Consider the following 18,847-nt stretch of genomic DNA (forward strand, 5'->3'; position numbering starts at 1 on the left):
CAGTACAAGAAGCAGCAGCCATGTTCCTGGAGACTGGCACATGTGCAGTAGACTCTGGCACAATGTCAGTTTCAAATTTACTCAGGTCTAGGTTTACAAGTAGGCAGCTGCCTAGGGCAGAAGGATCGGGGGGCACTGACTCTGCCTTTCATAAAATTAAGGATGTGTATGACAAAGGCTTAATGCAGGTGATTGCTGTCAGGGGCAAACACAGGATTTTCATGGGGGGGTTCTGTACATGCACAAATCTATATATACAGACACATACCTCCCAACTGTCCCATTTTTTGCTAGACCGTACAGATGTTTGGGGACAGTCTCGCATCCCTCCCGGGGCAGCAGTGTCCCACGTGGGGGGTTGGGGTGGGGGGGGGGCAGTTGGGAATCCTACCAGCTTGCAATCTCACAGCATCTATTCCCTTCTGGCTGGGGAGACAAAAGCAATGCAGAGGGCAAAATCTGGGGGTGTGTCCTGAGGCCACAGCATCCCTGCAAGGCCATGCCCCCTTTTCCTAGACCATGCCTCTTTTCCGGATTTGCTGCACAACTGGCCCTCTTCCGAGCCACCAGAAGTTGGGAGGTGTGCAGGGACACACTTTTGTACCTTTATATACACACATACACACACAGACCATGTTCAATATGTAAAGTAACACTATTACTGTAATAGTAGAATTACCTCTGTTACCTACAGCTATTTTTTTTCTTGCAGGACAATTGGATTTTCATTTGGAAGACATTTTGGAAAGCAACACAGATAAATCCACCTACTGACATCATATTTTACACCACTGGAGGATTGTAAAGTAGATACCTTCCACAGCTAATTTGTTTTGATCTATTACATGATGAGTCTGACAGGAGAGAGACCACATCTGTGCTCTGAGTGTGACAAATGCTTTACATGTAACTCACAGCTTCTCAGACATCAGAGGAGTCACACAGGAGAGAGACCACATCTGTGCTCTGAGTGTGACAAACGCTTTACATGTAAATCAGATCTTCTCAGACATCAGAGGAGTCACACAGGAGAGAGACCACATCTGTGCTCTGAGTGTGACAAACGCTTTACATGTAAATCAGATCTTCTCAGACATCAGAGGAGTCACACAGGAGAGAGACCACATCTGTGCTCTGAGTGTGACAAACGCTTTACATGTAAATCAGATCTTCTCAGACATCAGAGGAGTCACACAGGAGAGAGACCACATCTGTGCTCTGAGTGTGACAAAAGCTTTACACGTAAATCACATCTTCACAGCCATCAGAGGAGTCACACAGGAGAGAGACCACATCTGTGCTCTGAGTGTGACAAATGCTTTACACGTAAATCACATCTTCACAGCCATCAGAGGAGTCACACAGGAGAGAGACCACATCTGTGCTCTGAGTGTGACAAACGCTTTACATGTAACTCACGGCTTCTTAGACATCAGAGGAGTCACACAGGAGTGAGACCACATCTGTGCTCTGAGTGTGACAAACGCTTTACATGTAACTCACAGCTTCTCAGACATCAGAGGAGTCACACAGGAGTGAGACCACATCTGTGCTCTGAGTGTGACAAACGCTTTTCATGTAAATCAGATCTTCTCAGACATCAGAGGTGTCACACAGGAGAGAAGCCCTTCACATGTTCTGAATGTCACAAGTGTTTTACAGAAAAGTCACATCTTGTTAAACACCAGAGGAGTCACACAGGAGAGAAACCATTTAAATGCTCTGAATGCAGCAAGTGTTTTACACAGAAGTCTGACCTGATTATACATCAGAGGAGTCACACAGGGGAGAAACCATTTAAATGTTCTGAATGTAGCAAGTGTTTTTCCCAGAGCAGCAACCTATTTAAGCATCACAAGATTCACACAAGAGAAAAAACATTTAAATGCTCTTAATGCAGCAAGTGTTTTACACAGAAGTCTGACCTGATTATACATCAGAGGAGTCACACAGGAGGAAAACCATTTAGTTGCTCAGAATGCAGCAAGTGTTTTGCACTTAAGCATCATCTAGTTAGACATCAGAAAATTCACACTAGACAGAATTAATTTATATGCTCTGTATCTTGTCACTGTTTCTCAAGTTCCCTTGAATCACCGAGATGGCAATCCTCCTAACTGTCCCACTTTCCTCTGGGCTGATTATGCTCAGGAGGGGGGGAACGATAATGTGCGATTTTGGAAAGTGCATAAAAATTCAAGGGTGACATTTATTGGGATGCGATTTTTAGTAAGGTTCAGAAATCGCACCTTATCGCATTTTTTAAAATTGATTTTTTTTTTGGTGTAGAATTTAACTATTTAATGGAATGTGAATTGGTGGCTGAAAAAGGGAAACGGTCACATTGTCGACCCCACCTAGGTTGACAGTCATTAGGTCGACACCATTGGGTCGACAGGCAACATGGTTAACAGGTGTCTAGGTTGACATGGATGAAGGTCGACAAGGGTCTAGGTCAACATTGTACTAAGTCATATTGTCAACCCCACCTAGGTTCTAGGTCAACATTTGCATTATGTCGACATCGGTTTGGTCAACAGGTCACGAGGTCGACATGGGTTTTTTTCACTGTTTTTTTTTTAAGCCGACATGTGCCGACAGGCAGTATTTCATGCCCTACCATCCGCTAGGGTATGGTGGGAGAATGAAATAGTGTGCTGAAGCATTGCGAGTGAAGAGAGCGATGCGAGGGGCTGCGGTTGACTTCCACCTGTGTCTGTGTCGACAATCCGGTAAAAAAAGTGAAAAAGACAATGTCGACCTAATGTAAATGTCAACCTAGAACCATGTCGACCTAGACCCCTGTCGACCTTCACCCATGTCAACTTAGTTGCCTGTTGACCTAACGGTGTTGACCTAATAATGGTCGACCTAAGTGGGGTCGACAATACGATACACACCCCTGAAAATGTGATATGGTGTATCTTTTTTTGCGGTACCCCATCAATATAATTATAAATCAGATCATGATAAATAATATGGGGATGTAAAAGTGTCCATATAAAGGAGGGTTTTCAATGTGCATAACCTTTTAATTGATCAAAAATGCACACTCACATAAACTGCAGAATAGTGGGGACATATTTACCAGTTTCCAAATAAATTTTTATTAAGTCAAATAGAAGAGTTTACATTTATATATTACCGAGGTACGAATTAAAACACAGAAATGGTCAATACAGATTAAACATACGATAATTAAATGTAACCTGTATCCTGTGCAGCTAACACTCCACCTGACTTGAGTATATAATAACAAGGTAATTTTTTGGGGGGGGGGGGCAGACAATACACGACAAGGACAGTGACACATAAGGGTCAGACACCGGGTAGGGAAGGGGGGTAACAGTTCCCAGAGGCGAGTATAAGTCAAGAAACAAGGTACCATTTGTATCCTGTATACAAGCATATCCCCATTATGCATGTAATAAAGGTGTCAGTGATTCAACACAAGGGGGGATGCGAGAGATGCGTGTTGTTTATCTCTATAGTCTCCCCATGTTATCCATTTAAAGTGAATCGAAGTGGCTGAGGGTGTGTAAGTGCAGTCCATTGTTTCAAAAAGGAAGTGTTTATGTATTTTGTTGATAATATGGTGAATATTAGGAATTAAAGCAGATCTCCAGCATTGTCCGATGGCTGCTTTAGTGGCGATCAGAATTTGACCTAGTATGTAGTTGTCCTCCCGTGGTAATAGAACCGTGTAATGAAACAGAGCAGTAATAGGGTCCTCAGGCACTCTTGTCCCCAACACTCTCTCAATAAGAGAGAACACTTCCCCCCACAGCGGGCGCAACACAGGACAGTTCCAGAAAATATGGAGGATTGAACCGCCTTGGCCACAACCCCTCCAACAGAGCCGCGAAGTTGAAGGCCAGATCTTATGCAGCCGCTGTGGAGTAAAGTACGCCCTGTGGCAAAGTTTGTAGAACATTTCACAATGACTGGTGTTCAGAAAACAGGAATTGGAGATCCTATCCCACTTCTCCTCCTCCAAAGTTCTAGATAGATCAGACTCCCACCTAATCTGGGCTTTTAATTTGCCCTTTTTGCCCCTACTGACCAGGTACTTATACCAGGAGAAACAAAAAGAATAGAACTGCGCAATAAAGGGGAACACATGCAATTTATTTATGCACTAATAAAAAATACACAAATTCACAATACAATTATAAGAATTAGTAAAACAAGGGGGGGGGGTGTTAAATAAAATTATTAGCACAACCGGTCGTGTCTGATTAGTGGGTATTTAAAACCAAATACAATTTGCCTCCCTTGAATTAGTCACAGTCAGATTAGTGTATTAGTTGGTTAGAATGCTGGTTTTAGTAACAGTCTTGTTTGATGGATTAGTGGAATAACTGTCCAGGTTTTTATGTCTGGCCAGACAATTTTTGTATTCGGGGTACCTTACAGCTGCCACCTGTAGTTCCTCCGGTCTCCCAGTGGATGGTGCTGAATCACCTCTCTTGATCCCACTTTATCTGGAGTCACCTTGCTGGTGGTCTGATGATGAGCTTGTATGGTTTTCCCCTTTGGTGCAAAGAAAAAGAATTGTGGGTATCCCACACTTATACCAGGAGGTGTGTGCCGGAGACGTCAATCTGCTAGACCAGATCCTATGGAGGGAAGAGGGTAATTTAGGCCCGTCTGGGAGAGATGACAACCAGTGACGCAGTTGCAGATATTTATAGAAATCCTGCTTAGGAATATTATATTCCTTCTGTATCTCTAAGAAGGGCTGGAGAGTGCCTGAGGGGCAGATCTTTTTCAACTCGGTAATACCTGCCGAATGCCAGCTATCTAGTCTCAGGTCTGGTATGAGACCAGCCACTGTTAGGAGGGACAGTTCTGGGTTAGGTAGGGAGATGGAATCATCTTCTGAGATTAACCTATGCCAGACCGACAGAGTATCTCTGATAGCTACTCCCAGACCAGACCAACTTGGCACTACCTGGGGAGGCAACCAGAACAATTCTGAGAGCCGAATATTTGGTAAAAAAGCCTCTTCTATGACTACCCATGGTTTAGGAGCTTCAGTAACAAACCAGTCTCTGGCTTGACTGAGCAAGCAGGCTGCTTGGTAAGAGCTTAAATCTGGATAGGCCACTCCGCCAAATTCCTTCGGTAAGGATAGCACTGATTTAGATATGCGGGGCTTAGTTCCTTTCCAAATATATTGAGCAAATAGTTTATTATAATTTGAAATGAACAATTTTGGAAGCATTCTAGGGATAGCTCTAAACAAGTATAAGATCTTAGGCAGCAAAATCATTTTAGAGGCGGCAATACGACCCAGCCAGGAGACTTCATGTAGACGCCATTCATATACCAGTTTTTCAAATGCTCTCAATAGGGGTGCAAAGTTACAGTTGAACACATCACTATCCCCGGTAACCTGGACCCCCAAATACTTAAGGGATCTCAGCTGCCAAGCATAACGATATTGGTCCTTTAACAATTTAATTGATGTCTGGTGAATATTGATAGGGAGTGCTTCTGTCTTAGAAGTATTTAATTTATAATAAGATACATGGGAGTATTCTTGTAATACCTTATGTAATTCTGGGAGAGAGTCTTCTGGTTGTAGAAGACATAATAGAACATCATCAGCGAAGAGGCTAATTTTGTGTGACATATCTCCTAACATGGGTCCACTAATGGCCTGTGAAGATCTAATTTTCGCAGCAAGCGGTTCTATGGCTAAAACAAACATAAGTGGGGATAGAGGGCATCCCTGTCTGGTACCATTAGGGATATTGAATCCAGTGGAGACGCAACCATTGACAAGCACCTTCGCAGAAGGAGAAGAGTATAAGGCAAATATAGCATCTATAAATCTACCATCAAACCCAAATTTATGCAGTAGGGCTCGGAGATATCCCCAGTGGAGCCTGTCAAAAGCCTTTTCGGCATCTAAAGACAGGAGCAACAAAGGGGTCTTACTCGAGGCAAAACTCTCTATGATATTAAAGACTCTACGAGTATTATCTGGGGCCTGCCTGCCCGGCACAAAGCCAACCTGATCCGCTGCTATCAGAGAGGGTAACAAAGGCGAGAAACGATTTGCTACCATCTTAGCTTATAGTTTTAAGTCAGTGTTTAATAAAGCAATAGGGCGAAAATTTAGGACAGATGAGGTAGGTTTGTCCGGTTTTGGGACAGTAACTATACGCGCCTCAAGCATCTCTTTGGGAAAATAACCAACGCTGGAAGCTTTGTTAAAGACATTTAGTAAGATCAAAGCTAAGATCATCTTGAAGCGCTTATAGAAGTTAGATGGGTACCCATCTGGTCCAGGGGCTTTATCTTTGGGCATAGAATTAATGACAGCCTCCACTTCAGCGATAGTTCAGTGGGCGCACAAGGCTTGGCAGGTCCCAGCATCTATCCTAGGGAGGGATACACTCTCTAAAAAAGCATTAATGTCGAAGGGGAGCGGTTGAGGGGTATTAGAATCACCCTTAAGATTATATAATTTAGAGTAATAATCAGCGAAGGCATTAGCAATGTGAACTGGATCCGATACCTTGGCACCAGCGGAATTATAAACATTATGGACTCTAGCTTTTGCCCGTCGGCCCCTCAATTTCCTAGCCAACAAACGCCCCACTTTATTTCCTAGGGTGTAAAATCTCTGGTTTAGGCGAAAGAGGTTCCTCTGCACCTCCCTGAGAGCAAATTAATTTATTTTCTCCCTGATTCTAAGGAGCAGGCTGTAGGTTTGCTGGTCCCCAGGGTTTGCCTTATGTGCAGCCTCATACTTAGTCGCATCAGCTTCCAATTTGCGCACTTCTGCCAGGTGCTCCCGTTTCAACCTAGCTGGAGCTTGGATGGCAGAACCCCGGATTACAGCTTTCAGAGAGCACCAATGATTGAATACATCTGTATCCTCTGGCTTATTATAAGAATTGTACGCAACCAAGGACTCCTGTATTGCTCGGCATGACTCAGGGTTGGATAGTGCAAAGTTTCCCAGCCTCCAAGGGCTTGGAGAGACTCTGCGAGAGCCTAAGTCCCATTTAAATAACAAGGGGTAGTGGTCTGACCAGGACATAGGTAGTAGACGAGCTTTAACAATAGAGGCTAGTGACCACTTATCCGTTAGAGCTAGATCAATTCTAGAGTAGGATTGATGGGGGTGTGAAAAAAAGGAATAATCTCGAACTGAGGGATTTTTTACCCTCCATGCATTATAAAGATCATATTCAGCAAGTAGTTGTCGAAAGGTAGAGGATTGAGAGTGGGGTAGGAAGTAGACCTATTAATAGTGGGACCAGATTAAAATCTCCCAATAACATAATGGCGCCCTTGGCATGTCTCCCAATTAGTGTACACAGTTTCTTACAGAAAGCTATTTGCTTAGAATTCGGGGCATAACATGACACTATAGTGACCTCGATATCTTCAAGTTTACCAACTAGCATAATGTATCTACCTTCAGGATCAGCATATTGACTATCGACTGATAGTGAGCAATGGTTAGAGACCAAAATTGCCACGCCTGCTTTTTTTGTGGGTTGTTGGCTGTAAAACAATGAGGGAATCTATTATCAAAAAATTTTGGGGGTGCAGACTTTGCAAAGTGGGTCTCCTGAATTGCAACAATGTCAGCTTTCCACTTGAAAAAGGAATTTAATCCCTTAACATTAAGAGAAATAATATTCACCATCAATCAGCTAGGGAAGACGTTATTGTATAAAGCAATATATATACATTACAGCAATGAAAATCAACGCGTCTCTGGGGAGCATTGGGAGGGGGAAAACACAAGACACACTGGGTAAAGGACAGAGCTCTAAACAGAGCCGAGAGGAGACACCTGTAAACCAGTGCCTCAGTTGACATTTCCATGTGGGGGGTAGTGGTCACCCACCCTGCAACTCACTAATATCGTAACCAAAAAAAAAACTAAACTTAAGGAATAATAACAAGGAGTGGTAGCTGTGTCCCTCATAACCAATAACAACGGGAACCTAGTGAGCGACATACAATGACCCTATAGCTCCACACGTCATAAACATATCTAGTTGAAATATTAAAGAGTTAACATGGGACTTTAGATAAATCTACTCCTGCCAATCAAATTGCGGCACACAGGGAATGCAGAGAGGCACAGTAACGAGTAAACGTGACAATGCATGCTTCAGAGCAATTCTAGACTATAGTATTACCCCACTGGCAGTGGTAAAACATGGTAGCAGGATATAAACAGTGTTAGGTGAGGGTGAAGAGTCTCAGTGGAGAGGAGGGAAACCGAAGGTCCCTTTTGAACCTATTACTCCACCGTAGACCAGTCCTGCTGGATTCGATGGTCAGGAGAGGGCACAGATTGGGCATCCGACAGGTTCCATTTGGAGATCAGTTTCATGCCTTTCTCCGCATTTGTTATTGTGATAGTGGAACCCCCTCGGGCCACGAGTAGTTTCGTGGGGAACCCCCATCTGTATAGAATATTAGCTTTATGAAGCGCAGCAGTCAGTGGTTGGAAGGTACGTCTTTTTGCCAATGTGGCCCTAGACAGGTCCCCAAAGAGTTGGAGGGAACCCAAAGCCCCTGCTGTGTTTGATGACGGTCTGGCAGCTTTAAGTAGGGCCTCCTTTATGTTTTATGGATCTATCCTCCAGGTCTGTTAGTTTCTCCCGTAGCGCAGCAACCTCCTCCTCTAGGGCAGCATGCGAGTCGATCAGGCCGTTATGCGAGCCTACGACCTCCCCCATTTTGTTCTCCAGATTATTCGTTCTTTCCCCCAGATCATTAATTGAGTGCTGACAGGTTTGAAAGGCAGTGCAAAATTCTGCTGTCAACTCCTCTTTGAATTGCGTTAGAAGAAGCTTTATAGTACCAACAGTGAGGGCTGCATTGTCGTCAATGGCGGGCGTCTCTGTGAGGCCTGGTACTGAGGGTTGAGAAGGCATGAGGGAACCCGACGATGAGGGGGATGTAGAGCTTGCTGCAGAAATTGCGTCAAGAGACTTCTGACTCACAGCGCGTTGCGGTGACGGTTGAAAAAAAGCCACTTGCGAGACCGCTTTTGAGACTTTGTTTCATTTCGACGGCATCTGTGAAAGGGGTTAAGGTAGGGAAGAAGCCCCAGAGCAATACTCCAACAGCAGAGATGATATCTTAAAAGCATTAAGGGGTTAGTTTACATGAGAAGGTTCTCATAAATTGGTCAGAACAGCATACACATTGATCTGTGAGTCACGGGGTGGAGGGAGTCAGGGGCCCATGTACACCATTATTACATAGTGACAGTGAAAAGAGATAGGTCCCCTAACAAAGCAATATTGAATAAGGACTGGTCGTAGTAGTTCACAGGGCAGGGTCCCAGAGGCGTAATATAAAGGCTGGAGGTCTGCATACAGGTAGGAACTATAGAGAACACTATTTATGCTGCCGCAAATGCTTTCCAGGTCTGAGGGTGTATACACAGGCTGGTGATGTACAGCATGCAGGTGTGACTGGCAGATGCTCTCTTACACCCTGGTCCTTGTAGAAGCTGATCTCCTGTACCAGAGGAGATATCTGCTTGCCTCCCCCCAAGATGGCCACCGTAAATCCCCACAAGCAGGGAAGCCCAGCGCCTCCAGTCCCCTGGGCACCAATGCCTCTCAATCCCCAAAACCCCCCTGGGTACAGGGGGAGAGTGCTGTACACCTATGCCCTCTCCGGGGTGTCAGGGGCAGAAGCCTCTAAGAGCCGGGTCCCGCGCTGGGACACCAATATGGCTGCCGCCGTCTACCAAGCAGGCTCAAAGAGCCTCTCACCTCACTCTCCATAGCCCTTTTACCCGCAGGGATGGAGTTTCTGGGGCCGGAGACCACAGCCCAGACCAGGGCTGGAGGAAGGAGTCCAGCTGCACCGTCCGTGATCCCGACGGGCGACGATCCCTGCAGCGGGCAGAGCCGTGAAATTGAGGTTCCGGCTTCTGGGGCTTGGTAGGCCGCAACCCGCAGGAACCTGTCTCCAGGTCCCCCGGCTCCGCAGCGCTCACCAGCTCAGGTCATGGGTGCCCAGCTACTGATACCCAAAGCAACAAGCCGGGTATTGTATATGGGAAGGGTGTATTTATCTGGTTTTGGGCAGGAAAAGCAGGAGCTCCGCAGTAGTGCACCCTACTCCTTTGCTAGTCAGGCCACGCCCCCTTATTTAACAGTTTCAACATATTTACTAATACATCACAACAACTGCTCCAACCACCACAACTGCTGCCAATGCTGGAGGATGAATCCAGAATTATACTGGAGACAGTGGAGTCTTTGGATCCTGTGGAGGAAGCAACACAGCCAGCCATCGCACATAAATGATATGGTGATGTAAAAGTGTCCGTATAAAGGAGGGTTCTCAATGTGCATAACCTTTCAATTTATCAAAAATGCACACTCACATAAACGGCAGAATAGTGGGGACATATTTACCAATTTCAACATATTTACTAAGACATCACAACAACCGCTCCAACCACCACAACGGCCGCCAATGCTGGAGGATGAAGCCGGAATTATACTGGAGACAGTGGAGTCTTTGGATCATGTGGAGGAAGCAACACAGCCAGCCATCGCACAAAGGCCACCAAGCATCCTGCCACTCCAACATACCCCACTTACCCAACCAGCCCCTACAGCCCCTACTGCAGGTGAGCTGGCAAGGTCATTAGACACCTTCAAACACAAGCAGATAGGGTTCATGGAAAACCAAAGTCATCAAATGCACAACATGCAGAAGTATCTTAGAAATAATTACAGACAAACTTGTAAGGTAGTTAACACTGTCCGCATAAGTGCTGGTGCACAAATACGTATGGCTGCCACTCTGGATACACAACTATCAGAAATCAGCCAGGGCTTAAGGGCCCAAACAGATTCACTAAGGACACTAAATGAAAATGTCAATGCCCAAACCCAATCCATTATGGCACAACCACTGCTTTGGTGCCTCTGCAGATACAACTCAGCACACAAACACCAAATATAATTGCTCCTGCTCCTTCTAATATCAGCAGTGTATCCAGCACTACAATCAGTAGCTCCCCAACTACTCCCCCATGTAGGAGTGTCCAAACCAGGGGTGGTGTTGCCACAGGTGGAAAGGGGGTTTATAGCAGGAGCCAGGCCAAAAAGCCTTAATTATGCTCCAAATGTATTGTTGTCTTTATTTTACATACATTTATATTTTCAAATGAATCGTATAATTGCAGTAATGTCAATAATGTATATGTGTATTTTGATCAAAAGTAAAACACGTTTGGCTGCTCTAATATGCATTTTTTTTCATACCATCACATGTTAATGATTGTTTTGAAATATGTCACTAAAATGTTTTAACCCTTCACTAGCACTTATATGAATATACAGTACATACAACCAAAACCATTGCTACATTTTTTCAATGTTACAATTGTTATATTTTCATATGTTATGTTGCATCAAATCACCAACACATATGGCAGAACTTCTTTGGGGTGGGAGTTAATCCCCTAAACATTGAGGACATTGAAAGTTTCACAGTTAATGTACATTAATGTTTCAAAATATAGCGTTTACATGTACATCTGTAATATTTACATTTTATAAACCTGAGACATTCTGCCGTATCAGCTCAATGCAAATCACATCCCCTCCATGTACTCCTAACTACCCTAAGCTGTGTATCTTCAGCTTCCTGCATGACTGCAATGTCTTCCTCCACATAATTACCTTGGCCAAGGGCAATGTTATGCAGCATGCAGCAAGCCTGGACAAGCATGACTACATTCGCTGGGTGGTAAAGCGGTGTACCAGATGATCAGTCCAAACACCTAATATGACATTTCAGCACCACAAAGGTGCATTCCACAACATGTGTGCATCATTGTAGCAGTGCTGTGAAGGGCCTTGTGGCTTACACAGAGATGTCATGAGCCAAGGGAGACACCCATATCCTGAGTTACCTGCAAAACATAATTGTGGCGATACAATCTAATGCACCATGTGTATAAAGGTTTGTTACACATGACACTATTGAATGTAAAAGTGAGGCGAATATCTCTACACAAATAATAAATAATTACTCTAATGGTAGTTTACAGCTTAACACTAACACGTTTGTATGGCATAAAGAGAATCTAATGCAGGGGCAAACGCAGGATTTTCAGAAGGGGGTTTCCAGAGGGGCGAAGCAAAGCACGGAGATGGACACTTAGGTGACCCAGTATATGCCAGGTCAGTTAAAGTATTATAGATAGACCAAATGTATATAAATAGTAATAATAATAATAAGGGGCCCTGATACATAACTTCCAGGGTGGTAGAGGATGTTTAATATGTAGAGGAGAGGTGTATAGTGGAGTGGGCTTATTATTCATAATTTTCTGGTGGGAGGACAGCTTGCTTGGCTGCACATATATCCAGTTTCCGCAAATAGATTTCTTAAATTTTAATGTAATTAAAAACTATAGAATCCCATCTACCAAATGGTACTGGGGACTAGGGGATCAGAGTTCAGGAGGCAGAGCAATCTGCCAACGAGTATATAAAACTACATACCAGGTGTGTGGAGATGGAGCAGTAACCAGCTGCTGGAAGGCTGATATCTCTGGTTCTGGGAACAGTAGAGACAAAGGGGGAGAGTCCCAGATTTTGTAATATACCCTCAGAAAAACTATAAGTCAGACAGAACCTTAAATATCTGACTGGGAAGAGCAATTAACAGGCTTGGATGGGGACCACTGCTTTGAAGTCAGATATCCCCGGTTCCCAAGGGCCGATTTTTAAAATTCTTGTAACAATGGAAAGAAGGGACCCTCAGCTTTCAGCCTAGGACCCACAGACTTCTAGAGGGGTTTCTGGGTACTCAGAAACCCCCCCTGCGTGCGCTACTGTAATGTACCTACACGTTTACCAGGCATGTTGCTAGAGGCTAAGCAAGCATAATGGTTCCTATCTGCTATAATTTGCTAGTTGAAAAGGTGAACAATTACATTGGTTGCCCTCTGGGCCGGCAACAGAAATCCTGGGGCCCTGTACAATGATATTTATGGGGGCCCCCACCTAATCCCAAATCCACACACGCCTCATTTAACCTTTGGCTGCTCCAGATCCTGTTATCAGGTGCGTACTTGTCTCGTTCTCAGTCCTGCTGGCCTGGCTCCTGGCTGCTGCTTCCTGCTGGCTTCTGGCTGCTGCTAGCTTGTAACTTTCACAAAAGAACACTGAGCACTACAAGCAGGCAGGGCAGGGCATTCACAGAGCGCAGAACAGATGACCCTCGCATGCGCAGTAACAGTACAGGAGCCAGTGACTGAAGCCACAGCGCCAGCGGCGGGTATGGCTGTGCGCCTGTGGACCCAGGCCGTGCACACACACAGAGTAGATGGCTCTGAGCATTGAGCAGCAGAGTGTACACACAGTAGTCAGCAGTGGCACACAGTGAGTCAGTCAGACTCAGCCACACACAGATGGTGCATAGTAGACAGCCGAGCCACAAGGGTAACTGACAGGCCGGCTAGATTGCTGGAGCCCGTCCACTTTAACCCCCCCTGTCACCAACCCTGGTTGCCATTAGCAACATGCCATCTGAAATATAATTTATATGTACATGATTTATAGTAAAACTCACTACATAAGCACATCACTAGGATGGAATTTTCCCTACTTTTTACATGTAAAACAATTGCAGTTTACACTATAGGTAGAGGCAAATGCATGGATATAAAGTGAAAATGTACTTACCAAGTAGCCAGCCCTCGGGCATGGTGCACTGCTGGAAGCGGGCCCAGAGGGCTGAGTGTAATATGTGTATGCAGAAACAATACACAGTACAAGTGTAATAACCTACTATACAATGTATTGTGTGTCATGATGAAGCACACTATGGTGAATTTGTTTACAGTGGTGAATAATTCCCAGCAGCCTCAGCAGCTGCACAGAAAGTCTGTAGCATGTCACATGACCTGTGTCAGAAGGAGGGTGAGCAGTTGGGCAGGGCAGTCATGCTTTATCATTGCCTTGATAAAGCATGTTGTGAAACACGTGTCGGAAGGAACAATAAGCCTTTGTTCTAAGTCAATACTGTTATTATAACCAGATGTGTATGATATAAACTGTACTAGCCCACATGTAATAATCTTGAGGGCATAAAAAGAGATGCCTTCCCAAGGGAAGCAGTAATCCCTATATTAGGATTAGCAATTAATTCTATCTAGAGGAGAGCTATTTGCTAAAGATAGAGACCATGTTATGAAAGGTTGAATATATATGTAGATGTAATTCTGTACACTGTCCACAGGAGGTCAGCAGACTACCACCAATACAGTGAAAGAATCATCTCCCTCAACATATATTGGATGACTGCATAGAAATTACATGCTGATATCCTAAATTGTGTAAAGAATGACCAGAACAAATGAGATACAGTAGCCTGCAGATACATAAAATCAGTACTAGTGACTATATAACCTGCAGAGCAACAACAGCATACATCATATTTAACAAACCTTATTAAAATGTACATGGGATTATTGCTACATTCCAAATAACAGCACCCACAGAAAATTCTAATATAAGTGTCACCTAAACGGTGCTCAATAAAGGTATACCCTCCCAAGGGAAGGAGAAACCCCTATATTGTGAATAGCAATTAACCCTATCCAGAAGAGAGTAATTAGCCATAATACAGATAGCGTTTCATGCAACAAAAGGTTACAATATTCATGCTAGTGAAATTGTGTTCCCTGGCCACAAGAGGTCCGTAGATTATTACCAAAACAGTGTAAAGATTATCTCTCTCAACATATAGCAAAGCAGCATATAAAACTATTGAGATAGCCTGCAGAGGTACAAGACCAGTAATAACAAAACAAGTGGAACAAACACAGCATAAATCATATACAATAACCTAATTAAAACTCACATGGGACTACTGCTATATTATAAACAAAGCACCAACAGAAATTCAGAAGCAAGGGACCATTTGCTGTTTAAATACTGTGTAGTGTCTGCAGTGTTTGACTTTTCAGTAAGACACTTGTGGAAGACTATAAAGTGAAAAAACACAGCCTGTCTCAGAAGCAGGGACTATTTACTGTGGAAGCATCGTGCAAAACTGCAGAATTGGATCAACCAATAGGGCACCTGTGGTAAACTGTAAAGCGTAAAAACGCAGCTGGCCTTAGAAGCAGGTACTGATTGCTGTATAGGCACTGTGTAAAATCGGCAATGCTGGATTGCCCAGCAGGACACCAGTGGTAAAAGTGTGAAACACAACCTGTCTCAGAAACAGGGGCTCCTCACTGTTTTAAGCACTGTGTAAAATCTGTAAAGCTGGGCTGACCAACAGGGCACCAGTGGGGAAGTGTAAAGTGCAAAAATTAAGCAAAGACATCTGGGTGTAAAATTCAGCTTGCCCCAGACACAGGGATCCTCTGCTGTAAACACTGTGTAAAATCGGTAAATGCTGGACTGCCCAGTAGGGCACCTGTGTGAAGAGTAAAGTGTAAAATACAGCAAAGACACCCTGGGAGCTTCCGCTCCAATTCTTCTCCCCGCTTTCACCTCAGCCCCCCCCCTTTAATCATGTGGTGCCGGCGCCCGGCGTGCTCCCCTGACGTCACGCACAACAACAGCACGCACTATTCACTATTAAATAGACCAGGGGAAATGTATACTTCAAAAAATTAATGAATGGAGTTCAAGGAATGAACTTTATCAACAACAGCGAGAGTTATATATCCATGTGGGACTGGTAACTATTTGCTCATTTAAAAAGGTCGAGTTGCAGGAGATCTATTTCCCCTAGAAACATCCCAATATCCTCATGGTCCACTGTAATATGTGATTGATACACTGAATTAAAATGAGCGAAAAACTCATCCACTATCCTAGGAGTAGAGGTCAGAGTTTCCACTGCATCTGTCCTAATTTTGGAAACTATATTAGATGGTCTATCCTATCTCGTTAAATAGGCCAAAAATGTCCCCACTTTATCAGTGCTCGAATACCAGTAGTTTGAGCTTGATAAAAGCCGACGACTATATACGTCCAGTAGATACTCCAGCCATTCTCTCTGAGATTTTTGCCACTCATTCCAGTCTGAATCTGTCTTACTGGTGAAATATATATTTTCTAAGTAAATCATTTGTGCGTCTAGTTCGCGTGCTCTCTTCCGGTGTGCCCCCTTAATAAAACAAATTTTCTTACTGAACACTCCTCTCAGGAAGGCCTTAAATGCGTCCCAGATGTAGATCCTTCATTAATTTAAAAAAAGGCCATCATTTCCCCGTCAATCTCATCCTGATTGATCTGTGAAAGCCAGAAAGGTTGTAGCTTCCAATACCGGAACCCAATAGATTCTCCTAGATTTAGCTGCATAATTAACGCAGCGTGATCTGATATTCCCTGCGCTTGTATTCAATATGCGTGATCTTATTTATTAATTTATCCGATGTTAAGATCAAATCTATCCTAGAGAAGGCCCTATGGGTTGCTGAATAGCATGAGAATTGGGGTAGGTCTGGATTTCTCATTCTCCATGGGTCCTTCCACCCGATCCCCTCTATAAATTCTGCAAACCTATTCCCTTCCTTATTGGCTTCTTTACTAGATTTACTCCACCTATCTAACTGAGGGGATATGGTGTTGTTGAAATCGCCTAAACAGATCGTATGGTTTTCCGGGAATGAAGTGGCAAAATCTACCGCTGCCCTTAATATCTCATATGAGAATGGCACTGGGATATATATATTTAAAAGACTTATATCAACATGGTCTATGCTACATTCTAGAAATACATATCTACCCCCGGGGTCCACCTTGGCTGTTCTAAATTCAAAAATCACAGATTTCTTTACCAGAATTGAAACTCCTCTGGACATAGATGTAAAAGGGGCATGAAATGCTGCTCCTATCCAGGGGCATTTTAACGCCAGAAGCCGGTCTCCACACAAATGGGTGTCCTGAAGACAAATAATTTCAGCTTCTAAAGTTTTGCAATGATTTAGCACCAATGATCTTTTAACTTTATCGTTAAGACCTCTAACGTTCCAAGTTAATATTTTGACTATCACACAAAAATTATTCTCATCTATCCCAGTTGCTTTCCCCTTCTGTCCCCCTCCTCCCTTCCATAATTTTCGTCTTAGGAGTCTATTGTTTTCCTATTTGTCTCCTTACAGAAATCTGTGCTTGACCTGTGCTGTAACTTGAACATGACATACAAATACAGTAAAAGTTATGTTTTGATTCAGTGCCCACCACCAAGAAACTGCTATTCTCTCCTTTGTGTGTTGTATTTTAGTGTATTATGCAGTGGTGTAACTATAAATTTGGCATCACTCCACCAGAAATTTCAGCCGCCCCCCTTAAAATTAAAGCCCCCCACCCCATAAAATAAAAACCGCCACCCTCCTCCAACCCCTAACCCCACTGCTTACACTTCTGCTCACCTCCGCCGGGATCTGCAGTCCCAGATCTCCTCCTGTCAGGCTTCTGTTTATGAAAATGACCCTGTTTATGAAAATGACCCTCACAAAATGGCTGCCCATAACAGCAGACCATTTTTGAATATGCTAGAGCAGGCTTCTGCCTGCTCTAGCATCCTCAAAAAGTGTGTGCTGTAAGAAGGACATTTTGTGAGGGTCATTTTCATTAACAGGAGCCTGTCAAGAGGATAGCTGGGGCTGCAGACAAGAGACAAGTAGATCTGTTGGTCCCAGTGGCGGCAGCGAGCAAAGGGTCTGGTTGGTCCCAGGCACCAGCAGCAGTGCAGCGCATAGACAGCCCTGCAGACCCTCAGCACCTCCCCGCAACTGTGGGGTCTGTGGGGCTATTCTTATGCCACTGGTATTAGGGGTCAATTGTAGCAGCTCCCTTTATGTCAGGAGAGCACCATAAATATATTTATAAATAAAATCTCTGCTCTGCACAAGATCTCTGTCTCTTCTGCATGGATCACCAGCTCCAATTCACTATTACATGACTTTCATCAGGCTGCTTCCACCCTATAGAATGCCCTTCCACGTACAATAAGAATCTCGACTTGCTTCCAAACTTTCAAGCATTCCCTCAAAACTCACCTCTTCAGGCAAGCCTATCATAATTAATTCCCATATGCATAACCCTCTACTTATGTATTATATAGCTTCCCTTCTGGACCTACAAGCTATGCTATTACTGGTGCCTGTCCTTGTGTTTCCCTCCTATGTCCCTATAGATTGTTAGCTTGCAGCAGGGCCCTCTTACTTCCAAATCTGTCTGTTGTTACCCTGTTTGTTTATCTCTGTTTACAATTGTAAAGCGCAACGGAATCTGCTGCGCTATATAAGAGACTGTAATGCTGTGCACACACGGTCCGATTTCCTTTCCGATGTTGACGATATAGTGAACATCGGATCGCATCGGATGCAGATCGCAAGGGTTTCCTGATGCGCGTTCACGTATCGGAAGCCAGAAAGTCTTGGCTGCCTTGTCTATATAGTGCAGATCTGCACTGTATAGTCAAGATAGGATGCAAATCGGATGTGCCTTCAGATCCTATCCACGATCCTATCTGATCAGATCGTGGATAGGATCTTAAGGCACATCTAACGTGTGTACACACCATAACAGAATCTGCTGCACTATATAAGAAACTGTAAATAAATAAATAAATACTATTGCAGGGATATTATTGGAGGGTTCACATAACACAATGTTTATTACAGTCACTGGCACAGAGGATCAACTACAGATGTTTCTTCTCTCTGGTCTTTAACAAGACAGATTTATATACAAATACAAATTGTTACATTTATTAAATAAAATTTCCTAACATGTAATCATATAGAAGGGATTCATTTGTATTCTGCACAGCCGATCTCATTTCTAAAGTG

General features: G+C 43.9%; 1 protein-coding gene, 1 long non-coding RNA gene and 1 pseudogene across 4 annotated transcripts in view; 1 reads left to right on the forward strand and 2 right to left on the reverse strand.

Moving 5' to 3' along the window:
* The window catches only part of LOC146075774 (uncharacterized), an 86,118-nt gene that overhangs the window by 42,287 nt on the left and 24,984 nt on the right, over positions 1-18,847 (reverse strand). The gene's annotated exons all lie outside the window — the stretch shown is intronic.
* The window catches only part of LOC146075771 (uncharacterized), a 190,645-nt gene that overhangs the window by 37,204 nt on the left and 134,594 nt on the right, over positions 1-18,847 (reverse strand). The gene's annotated exons all lie outside the window — the stretch shown is intronic.
* LOC146072188 (uncharacterized) lies at positions 849-2,048 on the forward strand (annotated as a pseudogene).

The sequence above is a fragment of the Crinia signifera genome, chromosome 4 (assembly GCF_055691185.1).
Source record: "Crinia signifera chromosome 4, ASM5569118v1, whole genome shotgun sequence".
Classification (NCBI taxonomy): domain Eukaryota; kingdom Metazoa; phylum Chordata; class Amphibia; order Anura; family Myobatrachidae; genus Crinia; species Crinia signifera.